Source organism: Cyrtonyx montezumae, unplaced genomic scaffold, assembly GCF_038088225.1.
Source record: "Cyrtonyx montezumae isolate F1298 unplaced genomic scaffold, pur_monq_1.0 scaffold_8, whole genome shotgun sequence".
NCBI classification, from domain to species: domain Eukaryota; kingdom Metazoa; phylum Chordata; class Aves; order Galliformes; family Odontophoridae; genus Cyrtonyx; species Cyrtonyx montezumae.
The window spans coordinates 66,016,420-66,024,724 of NW_027072089.1; positions in this window are offsets into that span (position 1 = coordinate 66,016,420).

The window sequence follows — 8,305 nt, forward strand, 5'->3', positions numbered from 1 at the left end:
ACATAAGAATGAGCAGATGCTTTTTTAAGAGGATATCTATAGTCAGACCAGACAAGCTGTTCCCCTAAGCCAGGAAGGATTCTGTTTTCATTCGGTGTGTGCAGTGGTTCTGAGAAAGCATCTCTTGAGCATGCTGCTCCCATCAGTCCCATGTTATCCTTCTCCAATGCTGTGGGCTTGTTTAGGCCCAACCTACATCCTGAAGTGGGGCCAGGAGCCAGTGTTTCCAAACAGCTTGTTGAACAAGGTCACCCCACTCGGAAGAACATATGTCATGAGAACTTGTGGAGCTGTCATCACTGGCTGCATATGCTTTGGTTTCTTCTGACAGGTTGTTTCTGGGCCATCTCTTGTGTGGTATTATCCATAAGGGTAATCTGTTGCTACTGGGAAGTGAGCAGCTCTAGAGCTAGAGCCAATCTCTCTATTTTTGACTTTTGAGCTCTGGAGGCAAACACAGTGGCTTTCCAGTAATCATGATGCATTAGTTTAAGTCCTGTCTCCAGCCCTTACACAGAGACAATAGTCGACAGCCTTGCTTGGTTCCACCAGTCGTAACTGCAAGCACTGTCCTCACTGGCTCTTTGAGACTTCTTACTTCTGTTTATGATCAGCATCTGCTGTTCAGTTTTGCTCAGTAAGCCCCTTCCAGTGGCAATTTTTGCAATTGGCCTAAAAAGAGGTATCATTCACACAAGCCTCTGTACATTCTCTGAAAATCAATGGTATTTTGTTGGCAGTTGCTCATTTCCTACTGAGATCTCTCTGTTCTCCCATGTATTGGTTTGTTTATTTTTAATGCTCTTCAACCAGCATAGCGCTTACAAAAATGCAGCATTTCAGTACAGCTATGTAAATGGCCAGCTGATTCTACTTAACTAGGTTTTGCTGAATGTTTCCTTGCGGGAGTGGGCAAGCACTGGTACAGCTGCCCATGGAGGTGGTGGGATGTTCCCAAGGCCCAGCTGGGCCTTCATCACTGTGCTTGAGCCTTGATGCAGGCCCTTCTTGGTGTGGGAGCTGCATTGTGTTACCCGTATGCACCCCTTCCAACTGAGATTGTTCTGTTATTTCCGTGCTTCAGTTTATCAGAGTCACAGATTGTAGGGGTTGGAAGGGACCTCTAGAGATCATTGAGTTCAACCCCCCTGCCAAAGCAGGCTCCCCAGACCAGGTTGTGTATTTGAAAAGTAGTCCAGTTTACCTTAGATTATAGCCTGGAAATTAATCTAGAGGGATAGAAAATTATTTCAGCTTTTTGTAGGTATTTGGCAAAGAACGTTGGGGAATACCCTAATTTGTGATGTTTACCTTTTCACATTGAGTCTGGCTTGCAGCACTGTTTTGTGAACTTCAGGAAAGGATTGTGCTTTCTGTTCTCCTTTCTGTAACGTTCACAGAGGCCGGTACAGTTATTCTGGTGTTGTTACTGTGCTGTACCATGTCAGATAGAACCCCCCCATATTATTTTATACTATCAGTATTGCATTACCCCTAGTACTACTTCTTAGTGATTTTGGGTTATTTGACCCTGAAAAGCTCTTCTATGCTATCAGTGCTTAATAAAGCATGTCACTTCCATGACCTGTCCCAATTTGTCATGGGAAGTGTCAGAGTGCGTGATTATTTGAGGTTTTTGAGTCAGTTATTTTGTGAGCTGTCCTGAATATTCAGTGTGGATTCAAATCTTAATTGGACGTGAAAAGCACAGCAACTAGATTTTTCCATAGGGAACAGACAAATTATTTGTCTGTCATGATGACATCTTTTGTTGTTTGATGCACCTCTCTACTCTAGGTTTTTCTTCTGCTCATCTACTTGCAGTGAACAATACAGCAGTGCTGCTTGAAGAGGTTTTTCTAAGGAAAAAAAAAACCAAAAATATATCCCCCCCAACATTTTAAGAAAGAATACCTCATTAACTAAACTGCTTCTGATATTATCCAGCTGAAGGGAAGTAAAACTCAGTTGCTGTAGTACTGTCTGTAGACAGGCATTCTAGAGCATCAACAGCCTCTCCAGAGGGCTGGCTGCCATCACGCAGGCCCTATGGGAGACTCAATAGCACACATCTTACTTTTCTCCACAGACAATTTGTTTTTGAGATGGTCTCGTGGGCCACCTAGAAGAATCCAAAGCATGCTTCCTTTCACCACCTCCCACCAGTATTCCCTTCCTGAGAGGAAAGGATTAGTGCCCTGTGGTCTGTCTTCTGTGCTCAGACTTCTCCAAAATGAGGTAGCTGAGAAACTGCATTTCTTGTGCATTTGTTCGTGTGTCACTCATCCGATGTCTTAAATCTCCTCTGGTCAAAGCTTAGGCCTGGACCTGGCACTGATGACCATCCCTTTGCCAAAATCAAAGGGAATATGGGCTTTCCTATACTGTCAAATAACCAGATAATCCTGCCCAGATTTCAGGTTTTTATAGGAAATATGAGTTCTAAAATTGCTCAGATGTGCCCTCTTTCAGAGACTCATGGTCACGACATACGGCTTGTCCTCTGCCTCTAGAGAGGACATTTACAGCTGAACATATGACTTAGGAACAATTCAAATCTGTAGGTATCTTGCATTGTCCATGTACTGCAGCCCTTTTGGGAAGGAATGCAGCGCTTTGAAGCATGGAACACAGCTCATGCCAGCTAATCTAATACTAACAATATTAATCTAATATTAACAATGTAATCAACAGTTGCAACTCAGTCATTTTAGTACCATGATTTATGATATAAATCCTGCTGTATTTTGGCACATTCCATTGAATTAATTTGAATGACAGTAAATGAAAAAGACAAGTGATATTCAACTACAGTCCAGCCAAAGAATCAGTGACTGTGCTGTTAAGTCACTGCCCTCAAGATTGCTACAAGTTCATGTTTCCTTAGTCATGGAATGCAATATGTATATGTCTGAATTGCCAGAGGGTGTCTGAATGTAGTACTGAACAGAATAGACTGAGATGTCTTTGTATGTTACTAAATGCATCCACCTAGGGAGCTATCATAGAACCAGAAAAGGATTGAGGTTGGAATTGCCCTTTGCAGGTTAGCTGCTGCAATTCCTGGATCAGAGTAGGGGTACCCTCCAGGCTAGAGCAGCTTGCTCAGGACCTCATACAGTCAAGGTCTGAGCGTCTTTGGGGATGCTCAGGCATTAATATCCATGAGCTCCCTGTTCTACCTTCACCTGTGCTCAATTTATCTGGCAGAGAAGAAATTCTTTCTTTCTATCCAGTTAGTCTCCCTTGCTGCATCATACGTTCTTTGCCGTGTGTTCCACCATTTTGCACTGAGAAGTGGCTTTATCTTTTCTGTAACCATTATTTACTGGAATCATAACTTCATTTGAGTTAAAAGTAATTAAAAGGCCACCTAGTCCAGCTTCCCTGTGATGAGTAGAGACACCTACAGCTAGATCAGTGTGATCAGAGCCCCATCCAGGCTGATCATGACTGTTCCCCTCTTTCTTATAATCCCCCCTTTAGATACTGGAAGTCTGCTCTCAGGTCCCTTCACAGCCATCTTCTTCCCTGAAGAGTACTAGTAATGTATCTAAAGAGATGAACTAGCCCTGTAGAAAGATAAGAATGCTCAAGCACATAATCTTACCTGAAAAGGTATCAGGGAAAAGATAGAAAATAATGAAAGAATTTAGATATAATAAAGGAGACATCTTCAGATTAGACAAACCTGCTAAGTATCATCTACCTGGTAAGCATCATTCACCTGGAGAAGCAGCTCCCACTACCTGAGAGCTCTCAGGAGTCTAAGAAACCAAACTCATGGGAGATGAGAAAGGAGGGGAGGTTTTTAAGAGAGTGAAAGAGATGAGCCAGAAAATAATGGATCAATCAGCTTAATTTCAAGGCTGTCATTCTGATACCTTCCACAAGCTCTCAAATATTTTTACAGTAACAGTAAAAACAAAAAACACCCAAATTCAAATAAATATGAATATGAAGCTGATTTTTCACTAATTGATTAAAATCCTGCTCCCAAAGAAAACACTTACTAAGGTGTAAAAGAGAACATATTTATAATGTGTAGACCAGTTCAACTCAGCTGAGTGCACTTATCCTTCCACACTTGACCCAGCTCAGACTGAAAGCTAGGAAACTGTGGGATAGAGAAATATACAATAGAGTAAGTTTACTGTATACTGGGGAGGTCTGTGCCTGTACAGGTGACATATTAAGAACAGGAAATTGGTCATCTGATGCTGTGAAGTATGAGGTGGTGCTAAAATGTCTGCAGGAATAATTAATGCTACACAAGAGAAATAGCAGTGCTCAATGAATCCCGAAGGCAGGGAGCTACTTTTTGCTTCATGCTTATAAATTGTCATTCAAGGTGCCAACCAACTGTTTCTATAGGGTATTAATTGTGAATCCACAACCACTAAGAAATGATTTCACAGAAGATGGAGGGTGCTTTCCTCATAGAAGGGTGATACCTGATTATGGGCCTGAAACACACAACTCCAGCTGTTATCTACAAGAGAAGGTGAAAGCTCTAGGTATGACCTCCCCTTCCATCTCAGTTCAGAGAGCTTTTCACCAACACAAAAGGAAATCTGTTGCAAAAGATCTGCTAGTATAGCCAGTGCCTCACAATGAACACTGTACATATACTGCTATCCTGACTGCCTGGAGGCCTCTTCACATCAGACTAAGTGTAAGAGAACATGCTGTCCTCCATCTCCTCTAGAGAACATCCCTCTGTCTTGATTCCCGGAGGCTGAAGGAGTTGATGGGGTTTCAGATAATGGATTTCCTTCAGGGGAGTGGTACCCAAAGTTGCTGGTTGGGCTGCATGCAACTTTGAACGCACATCAGTACAGGTGAAGAGCTGACCTACTGGAGTAGAGCTCTGCAGAGAAGGAGCTGGGCATCCCCGTGGACAGCAGGCTGGCCACGAGCCAGCAGTGCACCCTTGTGGCCGAAGAGACCAATGGTATTCTGGGGTACACTCAAAAGAGCACAGCCAGCGGTTTTGGGAGGTGATCCTCTTGGCCCTGGTGGAGCCACATCTGGAGCACCAGGTCCCGTTCTGGGCTCCTCAGCTCAAGAGACAGGAAACATAGAGAGAGTGCTGTATAGGGCCACAAGGATGAGGAGGGGCATGGAGTTTTATGTCCCTTATGAGGAAAGGCTGAGAGCTGAGTTGACCTTGATGATCCCCAGCCATCCTTTCCAACCCATTAAGTCTGTGATCATGTGATCCTCTGATAAAGGACTTCAAACTAAGGTCTAGAACCCATCATAAATCCAAGAAGGGCCTTAAGCAAGGGGATGAGCTGCAGCTGGCATTGCTGTGTCATCAGCAGCCTGAGATCCATTATACATTGACACAAACACAAGCCCCAAGGCACTCAAACACCCCTTTGCTTGTAGGACGTGTTGAAGAAGTGGATGAAGCTGGAAGCTTCTGATGTTCCACCACCTCCCCCCCTTATTTTTAGATGATGCAGCCCTGACCTTTGGCTCCACACCACATTGCAGACAGAGATGAGAAACATGGCTTCCAGCTGCATAGCCTGTATTTCTTGAACATGTAACTGGTGCACTGAGGAGGATCATGAGACATTTTCACATCTGCCTTAATGCAGATATACTTTAGAGAGAAAAAAACAAAAGACATTATTACTTTGCATTAAAAATGACACAGTGCTGTGCCCACTGTAGGTTCACATGAGAAAGCAGAGGCACACTAGAGCAGACCCACCAACAGAAGGCTACCTGTTGTAGTGCCTGCTAACCCTAAGCTGAATGAGGAGAAGGCAGCTGGGCACACATAGCCAAGTCAGCCTTTTCTCACTGTTACTGGGCACTGAAGGCATTAACCTTATGGCACGGTATCAGTAGCAAGCTGAAGGTCAAACAGGTATACCCACCAATGCAGGATGAGCAACTGAAGGTGCCTGAACTTCCACAGGAGAAACCATCTCACATGGGCAAAACAATCACAACTGCTATTTGAGTATTTTGTGTTTCTCCAAGAAATGCCAGTGCCTTGCAGTCATAGACACTCTACTTTGTCATTTCCAACCACTAGTTCTTCAACATCAAAACACTCTTTGATATAGAGAGCTATGCCACCACCCTTTCTTCCCTGTCTAGTGACACACAAAGAACTGGACATGAACAGTTAGTGACCTCACGCTGGGACTGTGCTGACTATTTATCTGAAAAAAAAAAAAAGAGCACTTGAAAGTCACAAAAAAGCTTACCTGCTTCATCTCTCTGCTTGTTTCTTGGCTCCAGTATTCCATAGGAATGGGTCTTCCATCAGTTCCATCTGCTGACTTCTTAGTTCAGCATTTTCTTAGAGGCGGAGGGGGTTGGTTGGAAAGGACCTCTGGGGGCTTCTGCCTCAACCCCACACTCAGAATGGGACAGTAATAAGCACTCATCAACTGGCTTCACCTGGCTGACTCTTGGTAGCTTCCATGGATGGAGATCCCATCTAAATGTCACTGTCTCAAGAAACGATACACCGTAGTGTTGTCTCAACTATTGTGCTCTTCATCAAACAACTCGGCTTCTGTGCCTCTACTGCAACGCTGGAAGACAAGGACCCTGATGATTGAGTAATGACTGCAGATGAGGCATTAGGAATGCTAGCTACGTACAGAGTTATGCTCTGCTGTTCTGTCTGGAAGGAAGCCAAACAGCAGATGATAGAATAAATGTTAAGTGAAAGTGCATATTTTCCTATAACTGACATGGAGTTGCTCTGGGTTACTCATTTAAAGAAAGAGCCAGCAGTGCTGCGGGCACACACAACTGCTCATTTTCTCCAGGCTGGATTTTCCCTCTGAAGAAGGCAGCATGCTGCTCCTCCTCTGCCACAGCTGAGGACAGACAGGGGTTCTCACAGGAGCTGAATTCATTTCTGTCACTGCCAAGGCTCAATCTGATGCTGGTAAGCAGCTCTTCCAAAGGTCTGTATACACAAACATCTGAAGCCTATGATTTATCAGATTGCTAAGAGAAAAATAAATAAACACCCTGGAGCCAAGAGAGGCAGACTACACTGTCAAAGTTCTAGCAAGCTTCCAGTGAAATGAGTTAACTTCTGGTAAATACTGAAGACAAGGCTACAAAAGAGCATCCACATCATCTTTCCTCTCCTTATCTTCCTCTGTTTTTCATGCAGTAGATAACTTTCCACAGTCTGGCAGATTCTCTGCAGGGCAGCTCAAAGCAGAACCCAATCATAGCATTCTTTCAGATGCAAAACATTTTTAGTTTTCCCTCCACCAAGCATAAAAAACCCTGCCACCAGCACAAGCACCTAGCATTTCAGCACAAGCATTCAGAAACACAGTCCCATCTTCCTAAGATGGGCAAACTGGAGAAGACTCTCACAAATTCAAAAGGGACTGTGTAGGGAATGGACTCAATCATTTGAGAACTGCAAACCTACTCATTCTCAGCCTTAACAGGGTAACTCATCACCTCTCTTCAGTGCTCCTTTTGTTCTGTTGTGTGCAGCAGCCAGCGCCCAAGGCCACCCAAGCAGAGGCCCAGCCATCTGACCCCTAAGAGTCACAGCAGCACATATCTTGCAGGGAAAGACAAACAACACACAGCTTTTCACCACATTTCCAGGCTGGGAAGCTACAATAGCACTTTCAGACACTGCAGTTTTGGGCATCTTGTTTCCTGACAATCAAGGCAAGAGTGACAGGGACACAGCAACTGCACAAGCAAACTAACAGCATTTAAACAAACAAAAAACACTATCTGCTTTTTTTTTCCCTTTTTTTTGCTGAGCAGTGCAAGAGTAAACACAGTTTCTTGGTTTATACCTCTTCATGTGCTCTTGACAAAAAAAAATAAAAGCCCTCCAAAAAGCAAGAATAAAGCATTATCTATTCCATACATAATGCAGGAAAATGGGACCACTCAGAATTTAGCATGTTTCAGACATGAGCTCTTCTCCTATTACTATCCTTATACCTGCTTTGCACCACATCACGATGAGCTGTTAACAATAAGCATTCTCATCAGCCTAAACTTCCACAGAATTGAAACCTTCGCAGTCATCAACTGCAAGGCAGCTTTAACAGCTGCTCAAAGGCACCAACAGATGCGGTAACAGCAGCCACCAGTCCTGGTTTCTTTACGTAATGGTAACATTTGACCTTCGGGTAACTTATGGAGATCATTAGAGCATAAAAGCAATGGCTCCGTTATAATCATTCTTCCTCAGGGACTGATGCAAAGATATGAAAACGGATGCTAATTTTCATGCTTTAAGCTTGATGCTGTCTTAAAGATAAAGTTATACACTGTACAT